Consider the following 16,084-nt stretch of genomic DNA (forward strand, 5'->3'; position numbering starts at 1 on the left):
GGATGCAGAGGAGCCAGGTTTGAAACCCTGAGGTCACTGGCTTGATTGCAGGCTTACCAGTTTGAGGGCGGGGTCACTGGCCTGAGTGTGGGATCATAGACATAACACCAAGCTTGTTGGCTTGAGTCCAAAGGTTGCTGGCTTGAGCAAGGGGTCACTGGCTCAGCCAGTGCTCAAGCCCCTGGTCAAGGCACATATGAGAAAGCAATCAATGAACAACTAAGGAGCCACAACTCAGTGCAGAAAAGATTCTTCTTTTGCTTCCCAATCACCCTGCCAGCAGTGAGTTTTTGTGTCTATATAAGTGAAATTGGTTGATAGTTTTCTCTTTCTCTCTCCCTTTTTTTTGTTTTTGTTTTTTTGTATCAAGTGAAAGGCAGGGAGGCCAAGAGACAGCCTCCCCCATGTGCCCCGACTGGAATCTTCCCAATGGATTGGGAAAAAAATCTTCCAGGTGAGAAGAATTGATGTTTCTCATCTCTCTCCCTTCCTGTCTGTCTGTCTCTATCTGTCCCTCTCTCTATGTGTCTGTCTCTTACTAAAAAAAAGAAAAAGAAAAAGAAATGGGCTCTCATTGCTGAAAATAGTGGCACTGTGGGTTGGCTAAAATAATTAAGATACTCCCCATGCTTTCATGAATTGGTAATAGTACAGAAATGATAAAACATGAAAGCATTTCAGTTAAAATTTAGCAAGGCCTATACCTTATCTCTTTAGGGATAGAACCTGACACTCAATATCTAAGAGGTTCAAGGTCTCAGCATTACTGGGGAGAATTTGTGGTTGCCTAATGCCAACTCTAAAGGTAATAAAATCCAGATTTTGTAGTATTAATGCATCTATTTTGATGGAAACTTCATGCTAAATGTGGTGGAACTACAGACCATAGTGTGTAGATTTTTTAAAATGTTTTATTTGGCTTGCTTGTAAATATTTCATACTAAATGTCATCTTCTGACTGATAAACATATACTTCTTATTACATCATTAGCTATGCTAGCTTCTCCATTATATCTTACTATAGTTTTCTTTTTCTTTGTATGAGAAAACTATTGGTCCTGGCCAGTTGACTCAGTGGTAGAGCGTCAGCCCAGCATGTAGAAGTCCTGCATTTGATTCTCAGTCAGGGCACACAGGAAAAGAGAACATCTGCTTTTCCATCCCTCTCCATTCTCCCTCTCTCTCTTTCTCTCTCTCTTTTTTCTCCTCCTTCAGCCATGGCTCAAATGGTTCAAGCAAGTTGGCCCCAGGAGTTGAGGATGGCTCCATGGCTTCACCTCAGGCACTGGAATACCTTGGTTGTTGAGCATTGGAGCAGCAGCCCCAGATGGGCAGAGCACCCCCTATAGGGGGCTTGCAAGGTGGATCTCAGTCGTGACACATGTGGGAATCTGTCCCTTGGCCTCCCCACCTTTCATTTAATAAAAGAGAGAGAGAGAGAGAGAAAACTATCAACCAATCTCACTTATATAGATGCAAAAACTCCCTACTGGCAGAGTGGTGGTTGAGAAGCGAAAGGAGAATCTTTTTTGCAGTGAGTACTAGTACAGAGGATGTAGTGGTGGCTCTGTGGCATTGGAGCATGCTCACCCACACCTGTTGGACAAGCGAGACAGGTTGCACCAGTAAGGCTCCCCAGAACTTCCTGTGGGCCTTCCTAGCCTCCGTAGAGGCCCCAGATCTGACTCTGGAGTTGTGGATGGAGCTAATGTCCTAGGAGCTGGTGGAGATCCAATGCCCGAGGGAGGAGCTCAGCCATGTCTGAGAGAGAAGAGTCTGGAGGCTAATGAGGGCAGTGAGACCTTTCAACTGAACCAGAGAATGACACTGGGCAGGAAACACTTCAAGATGGACCTCAAAAAAGGGTTCTAGTTCTTGGTGGAGAATGAACTTCTCCAGAACACACCTGAGATTGCCCATTTCCTGTATAAGGGCAAGAACCTAAACAAGGCAGCCATAGGGATTCCCTGGAGAAGAGGGAAGAGTTGAGTCTGGCAGTGCTCCACACCTTTGCGGATCTGTAAGAGCTCACTGACTTCAGTCTGCTGCAGGGCCTCAGGTAATTTCTCTGGAGATTCCCACCTCTCCAGAGAGGCTCAGATTGACCAGATGATGGAAACCTTCTCCTAGGGATACTATTGCTGGTGCAATTCTGGAGTTTTCCAGTCCACAGACATGTGTGACATTGCTGTCCTTTGCAGCCATTATGCTGAATACCAGCCTTTACATTTCCAACCTCCGGCACTAGCTGGGCCTGAAGAGTTTATGGCCTTGAACCCAGGCATCAAAGAGAACAGGACCTGCTGAGGAGCTACTCAGGAACATACGCCCTTCAGGATTCTTGAGAATGAAGGGAATGATTTGAGCCACATCATTTTCAACCCAGATGGGGAGGGGCTGGCTCCTCCATAGACAACTGCCTCTATTTTGAGCATGACAGACATTCCAGGAGCTGGGAGGAGTCATCTTCTTGGAGAACCTGAACATCTGAGAGGTGGAGGACTGCTGGAAACCAAACTGCTTTGAGCTTTATATCCTCCAATGACAAGGAGCAGCTCATCAAATCAGAGACAGATGGCCTGGTGGTTGAAGAGAACCACGTAGTGTGCTGGATATCTGCTTCACTCAGGAAGAGAAAGCTAAGTAGGTTAAGTCCATCCAGGCAGCTGTGGGTGTGGGCCCCTTATATGGGATGTTGGTAGCAAGAAACAAAGTGAATTTCTGTCAAAAAGAAGCAGGAGCATACCTGCTCCTGTGCCCCCAATTATTTATTACAGAGCTGCACCCCCATTGAAAGGAGCCCTAGACCAGTGGCTGAGGATATTGTTTTCCCTTTTGGAAAATTCACCACCTCTAGCACCTCTCTTTTTATTTGTAAATAACAACATACTGTTGACAATTATTAATTATTATTATTTTGAGAGAGAGACAAAAAGGGAGAAAAATGGAGATGTATCAACTTGTAGTTGCTTCACTTTATTCATTTTTTTTTTGTATTTTTCTGAAGCTGGAAACAGGGAGGCAGACAGACTCCCGCATGCGCCCAACCAGGATCCACCCAGCACGCCCACCAGGGGGTGATGATCTGCCCATCTTGGGGCGTCGCTCTGTCGCGACCAGAGCCACTCTAGTGCCTGGGGCAGAGGCCAAGGAGCCATCCCCAGCGCCCGGGCCATCTTTTGCTCGGCTGTGGGAGGGGAAGAGAGAGACAGAGAGGAAGGAGAGGGGGAGGGGTGGATAAGCAGATGGGCACTTCTCCTGTGTGCCCTGGCCGGGAATCGAACCCGGGATTTCTGCATGCCAGGCCGACGCTCTACCACTGAGCCAACCGGCCAGGGCCTATTCATTGATTGCTTCTCCTATGTGCCTTGACTGGGGGGCTCAAGCTGAGCCGGAGACCCGTTGCTCAAGCTAGCAACCTTGGGATCATGTACATGATCCCACACTCAAGCCGATAAGCCATGGGTCCCCAAACTTTTTACACAGGGGGCCAGTTCACTGTCCCTCAGACCGTTGGAGGGCCGGACTATAAAAAAACTATGGGCCTGACCTGTGGTGGCGCAGTGGATAAAGCGTCAACCTGGAAACACTGAGGTTGCCGGCTCAAAACCCTGGCTTGCCTGGTCAAGGCACATATGGGAGGTGATGCTTCCTGCTCCTCCCCCTTCTCTCTCTCTCTCTCTCTCTCTCTCTCTGGCCCCCCCTCCTCTCTAAAATCAATAAATAATAAAAAAAATTAAAAAACAAACAAACAAACAAAAAAACTATGAACAAATCCCTATGCACACTGCACATATCTTCATATCTTATTTTAAAGTAAAAAAACAAAACGGGAACAAATACAATATTTAAAATAAAGAATAAGTAAATTTAAATCAACAAATTGACCAGTATTTCAATGGGAACTATGCTCCTCTCACTGACCACCAATGAAAGAGGTGCCCCTTCCGGAAGTGCGGCGGGGGCCGGTAAAATGGCCTCAGGGGGCCGCATGCGGCCCATGGGCCGTAGTTTGGGGACCCCTGCGATAAGCCTAAGCTCAAGTTAAGTCAGAGATCTCTGGGTTTCAAATCTGGCACCTTAGTGTTCCAGGTTGATGCTTTTTCCACTGTGTCACCACTGGTCACCACTGGTCAGGCATATAATGGGTTCTTATATTTGACACCACACACACAAGCCACCAAAGGAAAATAAAATACATAAACTGGACTTCGAGCCCTGGTCAGTTAGTTCAGTAGGATAGAGCATCATCTGGAAATACCAAGGTTGCGGTTTCAATCCATAGTCAGGGCACATAAAAGAAGCAACCAATGAGTGCACAACTAAAGTGGAAAAACAAATGAATGCTTCTCTCTCTCTGTCCTTTCCTCTCTCTGTCTCTCTAAACTAAATCAATTAAAGAAAAGTTTTAAGAAGAAGCTAGACTTCAGTCAAATTTTTAAATCTTATGCTTCAAAGGATACTATCTAGAAAGTGAAAAGACAACTCACAGAATGGGAAAAAATACCTGCAAAGCATATATCTGATAAGGGTCTAGCATATAAGGAGCAAGTCAACATTAAAAACAGAAATACAGCCCTGGCCGGTTGGCTCAGTGGTAGAGCGTCGGCCTGGCGTGCAGAAGTCCCGGGTTCGATTCCCGGCCAGGGCACACAGGAGAAGCGCCCATCTGCTTCTCCACCCCTCCCCTCTCCTTCCTCTCTGTCTCTCTCTTCCCCTCCCGCAGCCAAGGCTCCACTGGAGCAAAGATGGCCTGGGCGCTGGGGATGGCTCCTTGGCCTCTGCCCCAGGCGCTAGAGTGGCTCTGGTCGCAACGGAGCGACGCCCCGGAGGGGCAGAACATCGCCCCCTGGTGGGCAGAGCATCGCCCCTGGTGGGCGTGCCGGGTGGATCCCGGTCGGGTGCATGCGGGAGTCTGTCTGACTGTCTCTCCCCGTTCCCAGCTTCAGAAAAATACAAAAAGAAAACAACAAAACAAAACAGAAATACACTAATTTAAAAATGAGGACAGTCCTGGCCACTTGGCACAGTGGTAGAGCGTTGGCCCAGCCTGTAGAAGTCGGTTCCCAGTCAGGGCACACAGGAGAGGTGCCCATCTGCCTCTCCACCTTCCCCCTCTCTTTTCTCTCTATCTCTCTCTTTCCTTCCCACAGCCAAGACTCCATTGGAGCAAAGTTGGCCCGGGCGCTGAGGATGGCTCCATGGCCTCTGCCTCAGGCGCTAGAATGGCTCCAGTTACAACGAAGCAACGCCCCTAGTGGGCATGCTGGGTGGATCCTGGTCCGGCACATGCGAGAGTCTGTCTCTCTGCCTCCCTGCTTCTCACTTCAGAAAAATACAAAATAAATAAATAAAGTTAAATAAAATAAAAATGGGGACAGCTTGACCTGTGGTGGTGCAGTGGATAAAGTGTCGACCTAGAACACTGAGGTCACGGATTTGAAACCCCGGGCTTGGCTGGTCAAGGCACATATGGAAGTTGATGCTTCCTGCTCCTCTCCCCCTTCTCTCTCTTTCTTTTCTCTGAAATAAATAAATAAATAAATAAATAAATAAATAAATAGGACAGAATTTGGAGAGATATTTATCTAAATAAACTTGAAAGTGGCCAATAAACACATGAAAAGATGCTCAACATCAGTCATTAGGGAAATATAAATAAAAAAGCTGCAATGAGATATCAATTCACACCCATTAGGATGACTAAAATAAAAGAGACAATAAATTTTGGTGAGGCTGTGGAGAAATCAGAACCCTCAAATATTGTTGATAGGAGTATAAAATAGCGGAAGCATTTTGGAAAACGTTTTCTTAAAATGTTAAACTTGGAGTTGCCGTGTGACCCAGCAGTTTCACTCTTAGGTATACACAGTACTGAAGAGAAATGAAGACATCTGTCCGCACAAAAACCTGTACATGAACACCACAGCAGCATTGTTCACAATAGATGAAAAGTAAAAACAACCCGAACGTCCATCAACTGATGAGTGGATAAACAAAATGTGGTGTATTCATATAATTGAATATTATTTGGCCATAAACAGAACTCACGTACTACATACTACAACATAAACTTGAAAACACTCTGTTAAGTAAAACCAACCAAACACAAATGAACACATATTGTGTGATTCTACTTACATTAAATGTTCAGGGTAGGCAAATTTATAGAGACAGAAAGTAAATTTGTGGACGCCTGGGGTTGAAGTGTAGAAACTTGAGTGAGTATAGGGAACAACTGTTAGTGGGCATTGGGTTTCTTTATGTGCTGACATAAAATTCTAAAATTGATTGTGGTGGTGGTTGTATAATTCTTACTGAAAACCATTGCGTTGTATATATAAATGGGTAAATTGTATGGTATGTGAATTATATATCAATAAAACTTAAGAACAGTAAATGGGGGTGGTTACATGAATCTATATACATGTGATAAAATTGTATAAAATACTAGACACACATCTTACAAATGAGTACATGTAAAAACTGATGAAATCTGCCTGACCTGCAGTATGGCAGTAGGTAAATGTCAACTTGGAACGCTGAGGTCGCCGGTTCAAAACCCCAGGCTTGCCTGGTCAAGGCACATGTGGGAGTTGATGCTTTCTGTTCCCCTCTTTCTCTCTCTCTCTGTCTCCTCTCTCTAAAATGAATAAATAAAATCTAAAAAAAAAACACCCCAAAACAAAAAAAACTGATGAAATCTAAATAATGTCTATTGACTCTACCAATGTGAATTTGTGTGTGTGTGTGTGTGTGTGTGTGTGTATTTTTCTGAAGTTGGAAACGGGGAGGCAGACTCCCGCATGCGCCCGACCGGGATCCACCCGGCATGCTCACCAGGGGGCGATGCTCCGCCCCTCTGGGGCGTTGCTCTGTTGCAACCAGGGCCATTCTAGCGCCTGAGGCAGAGGCCATAGAGCCATCCCCAGCACCCGGGCCAACTTTGCTCCAATGGAGCCCTGGCTGCGGGAGGGGAAGAGAGAGACAGAGAGGAAGGAGAGGGGGAGAGGTGAAGAAGCAGATGGGCGCTTCTCCTGGGTGCCCTGGCTGGGAATCGAACCCGGGACTCCTGCACGCCAGGCCGATGCTCTACCACTGAGCCAACCGGCCAGGGCAATGTGAATTTTCCCTAATGTAACCATAGGGAGAAACTAGATAAAGTATACATGTGATCTCTTTGTACTATTTTTGCACTTTTTTGAGTCTATAATTAGTAAAGTAAATAACTAACTAAATAAATAAATAAATGGATGGGGAAAGGTATATAATGCTAAAATGAGTTAAAACAAAGTTTAAGTGGGTTGTATTAATATAAGTAGATTTCAGAGCAAAAATTATTATCAGGGGCCTTGGCCGGTGCCTCAATGGATAGAACATTGGCTTGGCATATGGACATCTTGGGTTTGATTCCTGATCCAGGCACACAGGAGAAGTGACCATCTGCTTCTCCCTTCATCCTTCCCTCTCTCTCTTCCCTCACTCTTCCCCTCCCACAGTCAGTGGCTCAATTGGTTTGACTGTGGCCCCAGGCACTGAGGATAGCTTTGTTAGAGTGCATCAGCCTCAGGCACTAAAAATAGCTCAGTATCCAGCATCAGCCCAAGACAGGGTTGCCAGGTGGATCCTGGTTGGGGCACATGTGGGAATCTGCCTCACTATCTCTCTTCCTCTCACCTAAAAAAAAATTGATATCAGGATAGACAGTTAATATTGACAAAGGGGAAAATTCAGCAATAAGACATAAATAATCCTAAATGTTTATATTTATATAAATAACCGAGCTTCAAAATACATGAATCAAAAATTGATAGTTGTGCATGACTGGTGGTAGTGCAGTGGATAGTGTGTCAATCTGGGTTTCTGAGGACCCAGATTTGAAACCCTAAGGTCACTGGCTTGAATGTGGGCTCAGCAGCTTGAGTGTGGGATCATAGACATGATCCTATGGTTGCTGGCTTAAGCCTATGGTCACTGGCTTGAGCAAAGGGTCACTGATTTGGCTGGAGCCCTCTGGTCATGGCATGTATGAGAAGCAATCAATGAACAACTAAAGTAACATGACTACAAGTTGATGCTTCTCATCTCTCTCCCTTCCTGTCTGTCTCTCTTTCTTAAAAAAAAAATTGATAGTTGTAATGAGAAATAGAAAACACCACAATTAATATAACTGATAGACTAAGTAGACAAAAAATTAGTAGAGATAAGGAATATTTGAGCAATATTACCAACCAACTCAACCTAACTCATATTTTAGAATGCTCCTAACTTCACCTGAATACAGACTCTTTTCAGGTGCACACAACTTTTTTTTTTTTACAGAGACAGAGAGAGTCAGACAGAGGGATAGACAGGGACAGAGAGACAGGAACAGAGAGAGATGAGAAGCATCAATCATCAGTTTTTCGTTGCAACACCTTAGTTTAGGGGTCCCCAAACTTTTTACACAGGGGGCCAGTTCACTGTCCCTCAGACCGTTGGAGGGCCGGACTATAAAAAAACTATGAACAAATCCCTATGCACACTGTACATATCTTATTTTATTTATTTATTTATTTTATTTATTCATTTTAGAAAGGAGAGAGAGGGAAAGAGTGAGAGAGGAGAGAGAGAGAGAGAGAGAGAGAAGGGGGGAGGAGCAGGAAGCATCAACTCCCATATGTGCCTTGACCAGGCAAGCCCAGGGTTTCGAACCGGCGACCTCAGCATTTCCAGGTCGATGCTTTATCCACTGCGCCACCACAGGTCAGGCTGCACATATCTTATTTTAAAGTAAAAAAACAAAACGGGAACAAATACAATATTTAAAATAAAGAACAAGTAAATTTAAATCAACAAACTGACCAGTATTTCAATGGGAACTATGCTCCTCGCACTGACCACCAATGAAAGAGGTGCCCCTTCCGGAAGTGAGGTGGGGGCTGGATGCGGCCTACGGGCCATAGTTTGGGGACCCCTGCCTTAGTTGTTCATTGATTGCTTTGTCATATGTGCCTTAACCATGGGGCCTTCAGCAGACGGAGTAACCCCTTGCTCAAGCCAGAGACCTTGGGTCCAAGCTGGTGAGCTATACTCAAACCAGATGAGCCTGTGCTCAAACTGGCGACCTTGGGGTCTCGAACTTGGGTCCTCCACATCCCATTCTGATGCTCTATCAACTGCACCACCGCCTCAGGTGCACACAACTTTTACCATGATAGACCACATTCTGGGCCATAATACAAGTCTCAGCAAATTTACAAAGATTCCAGTCAAACAAACTATCTTCTAGGGCCACAGTGGAATTAAATTAGAAACCAATAGCAGGAAGATAGCTAGGAAATCCCCAAATATTTTAAACTAAATAAAACAATCCTAAATAATTCATGAGTCAAAGAAGAAATCAGAAGGAAAAAATTTAAATGTTTGAACTGAAATAAAATATAAAAATTTGTGGAATTCAGTAAAGCAGTACTTTTTGGGAAGTTAGTACTAAACTTAATAACTACTCAGCATTTAACAGTAACAAACTATTAATTCACACAGCAACATGAATAAATCTCAATTATCTTGAGTGAAAGAATCCAGATTAAAAAATATCTTGTATGATTCCAGTTTTTTTTTAAATTTTATTTATTGATTGAAGAGAGAGAAAGAGGGTAGGAGCAAAAAACATCAACTCTTGGTTGCTTCTCATTTGTGCCTTGACCAGGCAAGCCCAAGCTTTCAAACTGGTGACCTCAGCATTCCAAGTCAATGCTTTATCCACCTTTATCCACTGCACTACCACAGGTCAGGCTTTAAAAAATTTTTTATCCATTGATTTTGAGAGAGAGAGAGAAACATCAATTTGTTATTCCACTCGTTTATACATTCATTGGTTGATTCTTTTATTTTTTTCTTTTGAGAGAGAGAGACAGGAAGGGACAGAGATGAGAAGCATCAACTCTTAGTTGAAGCATCTTAGTTGTTTATTAATTGCTTTCTCATATGTGCCTTGACCGGGGAGCTCTAGCTTAGACAGTGACCCCTTGCTCAAGCCAGCGACTTTGGGGTCATGTTTATGATCCCACGCTCAAGCTGGCGACCTCGGAGTTTATGAACCTGGGTTCTCAGAGTCCTAGGTCAATGCTCTATTCACTGCGCCACTGCCTGGTTAGGGTACTGTGGTTGATTCTTGTATGTACCTTATACCTATTGGGAAGATGCTCTAACCAACTGGGCTACCTGGTCAGGGCCTATGATTCCAGTTTTGATTTTTAAAATTCTGGAAAATGCAAATAATATCTCTAGTGGCAAAATATATCAGCTTGGTGCCAAGGTTTAAGTGGGAAAAAAGGAAGGGATTACAAAGCAAACTTTTTGGGGTGATTGATTTATTTATGTTGATTTTGGTGATGGTTCATGGGTATATAAATGTCAAAATATGTACACTTTAAATACATTTATTGTATGTCAATTATACCTTGATAAACTGTTTAAAATTAAATTAAAAAATAGACTTCAGGTCCTGGCCAGGTAGTTCAGTTGATTAGAACCTCGTCCTGACATGCAGAGGTTGTGAGTTTGATCCTCAGTCAGGGCACATACAAAAATCAACCAATGATGGCATGAATGGGTGGAACAATGAATCAATGGCTCTCTCTAAAAAATCAGTAAATAAAAAGTTTTATAAAATAGTTCAAAATCTGCATGGAGTTCTTGAATCTTTGATTACTAAACTGTACATGTGAGGATTAAGTTTCCACTTAGTTTTAGGTTTGAAAAAACATGCCTTACATTGTATGACTAAGCCTCCAGTGTTGATGCAGTGCTAAAATTTATCCATTCTTTAAAATACTTGAGATTTATAATGAGACATGTATCAGGAATTCAAAGACCAATAAACTCTAGCCCTGGCAGGTGGCTTGATTGGGTGGAGCATCATCCCATGTGCCAGCGTTGCAGGTTTGATTCACGGTCAGGGCACATAGAAGAACAGATAGATGTTTTTTGTCTCTCTCTAAAATCAATAAATTTACAAAAGACCACAATAGACTCCATTTGCATAAGGTGATCTCATCCAGGAGTACCAAACCCAATCTTTGGGAGCCACACATGTATATGAATCTATAGCTACCGGGCAAAACAATGTGAAAACCAAAGTACACTAAAAAGGCCAAATGTGAGTGAAGAAGGAGAGAAGGGTTAGGGGAGGGGAGGGGCACAAAGAAAACCAGATAGAAGGTGACAGAAGACAATTTAACTTTGGAGGAGGGGTATACAGCACAATCAAATGTCAAAATAATCTAGAGATATTTTCTCTCAACATATGTACCCTGATTTATCAATGTCACTGCATTAAATTAAAAAAAAAAAAGGCCAAATGTGTAAGTGATAAGATCTAATTATTGTATTTAAACATTTCCATACTAATTAAACAATTCTGATGGCTGAATTTGGCTCACTATTTTATCACTCCTATTGTAGATGGATAAGGGCAAAAAGTATGACAGGTACAAGGTATGCTGGTAGATTAGGAAAGAACACAGGCAAAGGATTGCAAAATAAAATAGCTTGCTTTAATCAAGTAGTTTTATGTCTTTGTGAAGCCTGGAGCAGAACATTTGAGAGGTTAATACTTGTTCCTTTATAGCATACATTGAAATTTTCAACTGTCATTTTGCCTAGTCCTGTCACCAGACTGTTACGATGACAAAGAAGGACTTCTCGGAGACTATCCCAATTACTGGAACACAGGTTTTTTTGTTTGTTTGTTTTTTGTATTTTTCCGAAGTTGGAAACAGGGAGGCAGTCAGACAGACTCCCGCATGTGCCCGACCGGGATCCACCTGGCATGCCCACCACGGGGCAATGCTCTGCCCATCTTGGGGCGTCGCTCTGCCGCAATCAGAGCCATTCTAGCACCTGAGGCAGAGGTGACAGAGCCATCCTCAGCACCCGGACAAATTTTGCTCCAATGGAGCCATGGCTGCGGGAGGTGAAGAGAGAGACAGAGAGGAAGGAGAGGGGGAGGGGTGGAGAAGCAGATGGGCGCTTCTCCTGTGTGCCCTGGCTGAGAATCGAACCCGGGACTCCTGCATGCCAGGCCGACACTCTACCACTGAGCCAACCGGCCAGGACAACACAGTTTAAATAAATGCTCCTTGAATAAATGGTTCAGAGATGTCCAGAGCAGGGGTTGGGAACCTTTTTGGCTGAGAGAGCCATGAACATCACATATTTTAAAATGTAATTCCATGAGAACCATACAATGGCCCGTGTACGTTAAGCATTATCCAATAAAAATTTGGTGTTGTCCCGGAGGACAGCTGTGATTGGTTCCAGCCACCCGCAACCATGAACATGAGCGGTAGGAAATGAATGGATTGTAATACATGAGAATGTTTTATATTTTTAACATTATTTTTTTTATTAAAGATTTGTATGCAAGCCAGATGCAGCCATCAAAAGAGCCACATCTGGCTTGCAAGCCATAGGTTCCCGACCCCTGATCTAGAGCCATACACATGGAGGCCAACCTCTGGAATAGTTATATTTGCCCTTCTCATTAGACTGTAATTTCTATGAGGGTAGATAATGTCTTATTCTTTATTGGAACCTCAGCGCTTAGCAAATAGTAGGAACTGAGTAATTTATTTTATTTTATTATTTGTGTGTGTGTGTGTGTGTGTGTGTGTGTGTGACACAGAGAGAGACAGAGAGGGGGAAAGATAGGGACAGACAGACAGGAAGCGAGAGAGATGAGAAGCATCAATTCTTTGTTGCGGCACTTTCGTTATTTTTTTATTTTATTTTATTTTATTTTTTTATTTATTTTATTTTTTTATTCAGAGACAGAGAGAGAGTCAGAGAGAGGGATAGAAAGGGACAGACAGACAGGAACAGAGAGAGATGAGAAGCATAAATCATCAGTTTTTCATTGCGACACCTTAGTTGTTCATTGATTGCTTTCTCATATGTGCCTTGACCGTGGGCCTTCTGCAGTCCGAGTAACCCCTTGCTCGAGCCAGTGACCTTGGGTCCAAGCTGGTGAGCTTTTTTTGCTCAAGCCAGATGAGCGCTCAAGCTGGCAAGCTCGGGATCTCAAACCTGGGTCCTCGGTATCCCAGTCCAATGCTCTATCCACTGTGCCACCGCCTGGTCAGGCCACTTTGGTTATTAATTGATTGTTTTCTCATATGTGCCTTGACCGGGAGGCTACAGCCAGCAATCTTGGGCTCAAGCCAGTGACCTTGGGCTTCAAGTCAGTGACCTATGGGCTCAAGTCAGTGATCACGGGATCACATCTATGGTTCCATGCTCAAGCCAGAGACCCGCGCTCAAGCTGGTGAGCTGGTACTCAAGCTGGATGAGCCTGCGCTCAAGCTAGTGATCTCAGGGTTTTGCCCACTGCGCCACTGCCTGGTTAGGCGGAACCGAGGAATTTATGAAATGCCTGATTCCCACTTGTTTTCATTCTCTATTCCAATTAGAGAAATATATAAGGCTGACTGAGTAGGTAAGGCTTCAGACCTAGTTCTTCAACCGGTTTGTTAGAATTTTGATTGACTTTTTTTGTGTGTGACAGAGACAGAGAGGGGGACATACAGACAGGAAGGGAGAGAGATGGGAAGCATCAATTCTTTGTTGTGGCACATTAGTTGTTCATTGATTGCTTTCTCATATGTGCCTTGACGGGGGGGGGGGGGGCAACAGCAGAGCGAGTGACCCCTTGCTTGAGCCAGCGACCTTGGGCTCAAACTGGTGAGCCTTACTCAAACCAGATGAGCCTGCGCTCAAGCTGGCGACCTCGAGGTCTCGAACCTGGGCCTTCCGCGTCCCAGTCAGACACTCTATCCACTGTACCAGCGCCTGGTCAGACTTGACTTATTTTGAACAAAGGATTTTGTGGCTAAAATTTGAAAGTTGCTGCTTTATTCAATAGGGCTTTTTGTGGGAGAGGATTTTAGAACCAACCCACTTTATGGAGGCAACTTTATAGAAGGATTCTAAGTGAAAGGTAGAACAGACCATAGCAATAGCCTACTAAGGTAATTCTCTATTAAGGCAGTGGTTCTCAAACTTTTTGAAGTCAGGACGCATTTAAAATCCTACAAATAATTGTAGGCACACTATATACAAATTTCTGAGAAATATGTTATAATAATTAAGTCAAATATTAAAGAAAAAAACATAAAGTCCAAGTGTGCTTTTATGGTAATTAAACATAATAAATACAAAATTAAATTTACTCTGACATTAAAAAACATTTTTATGTTACATTTTTTGAGTTATGCTTTTTAGAATTTGTAAAAAAGAGGGGTTAAAAATAAAAAAAGAGTTATCTTTTTTTTAATCTTTATATATATATATATAAAATACATTCTTAGTAAGATTTAGTAAATTTGGCAGGTCCTGGCGTGAATGTGTTGTTTTATCATTCTTGTGTTTATGAGAAACATGAGCCTGATGTGTCCTAGTGATTTCTTCAATGTTTGGGCATATACTTGAAAGGCAAACTCCCATTTCTTCATTAGGACATTGAAGAATTCCTCTCTTTTTACTTTTTATTTTACAGGAACAGAGAGAGAGAGTCAGAGAGAGGGACAGACAGGCAGGAATGGAGAGAGATGAGAAGCATGAATCATCTGTTTTTTGTTGCAAGACCTCAGTTCAATGGGATTACTTATGTTCACATTGTTTTATAACTATCACCACCAGCCATCTCCAGAACTGAAATTCTGTACCATTAAAAAATAACGTCCTGGCCCTGGTCAGTTGGCTCAGCGGTAGAGCGTCGGCCTGGCGTGCAGGGGTCCCAGGTTCGATTCCCGGCCAGGGCACACAGGAGAAGCGTCCATCTGCTTCTCCACCCCTCCCTTTCTCCTTCCTCTCTGTCTCTCTCTTCCCCTCCCGCAGCGAGGCTCCTTTGGAGCAGAGATGGCCCAGGCGCTGGGGATGGCTCCTTGGCCTCTGCCCCAGGCGCTAGAGTGGCTCTGGTTGCGACAGACCAACCCCCCAAAGGGGCAGAGCGTAGCCCCTGGTGGGCGTGACGGGTGGATCCCGATCGGGCGCATGCGGGAGTCTGTCTGACTGTCTCTCCCCGTTTCCAGCTTTGGAAAAATACAAAAAAACCCAAACAAACAGAAAAAAAAACAATAACGTCCTTCCCTTTCTTCCCCAGCCCCAGCAACCACCATTCTACTTTGTCTCTATGAATTTGACTAAGTGGAATCATGTAGTATTTGTCTTTTTGTGATTGGTTTATCTCACTTGGATTATAATGTCCTCAAATTACATTTGTGTTGTAGCATGTGCCAGAAAATTTTTAAAAATTTCCAATTGATTTGAGGGGTTGGGGTGGAAAGATGTTATCAACTTGCTGCTCCATTTATTTGTGCACTCATTGCTTCTTGTACATACCCTGACCTGGGATTGAACCTGCGACCTTGGAGCACCAAGATGTTCTATCTACCAAGACACCTGGCCAGGACCAGAATATCCTTCCTTTTAAGGCTGAGTATCTCATTGTAGATTCATACTGCATTTTGTTTATTTATTCATCTATGAGGGACACTTAGATTGCTACTACCTTTTGGCTATTGTAATACGTGATTGGATATACAGATGTCTCTGAGGCTTTTGATTCAATACCTACAAGTATAATAGAATTGCTAGGTCACATGGCAATTCTTTTTGCAAAACACCGTTTTCCACAGCATCTGCACCACCTTGTATTCCCAACGATAGTGCAGAGGTTCCAATTTTCCCACATTCTTGCCAACACTTATTTTTTTGAGGGCAAGAGAAGTATCAGCTTGTTGCTCCCCTTATCTGTGCATGGATTATACGTGCATTGACTAGTATCTGACTGGAGACCTCAGGCTCATGATGATGGCTTTGGCAACCTTGTGCTCAAGCTGGCAAACTCAGGGTTGACACTCTACCCCCAGTGCCACCACTGGGTCAGGTCCAACACTCATTATTTTGATAGTAGCCATTCTAATGTATGTAGAAAAGTATTTGGTTGCAATTTGGATTTTTCATTTTCCTGATTAGTGATGTTGAGTATCTTTTCATGTGCTTACTGGCCATTTGTAAAACTTTGCCCATTTAAAAATTT

At 43.5% G+C, this 16,084-nt stretch overlaps 1 pseudogene; it reads left to right on the forward strand.

Moving 5' to 3' along the window:
• The first annotated feature begins 404 nt into the window (after positions 1-404).
• LOC136393946 (cytohesin-2-like) lies at positions 405-2,794 on the forward strand (annotated as a pseudogene).
• Positions 2,795-16,084: the final 13,290 nt, after the last annotated feature.

This window comes from Saccopteryx leptura, chromosome 2 (assembly GCF_036850995.1).
Source record: "Saccopteryx leptura isolate mSacLep1 chromosome 2, mSacLep1_pri_phased_curated, whole genome shotgun sequence".
Classification (NCBI taxonomy): domain Eukaryota; kingdom Metazoa; phylum Chordata; class Mammalia; order Chiroptera; family Emballonuridae; genus Saccopteryx; species Saccopteryx leptura.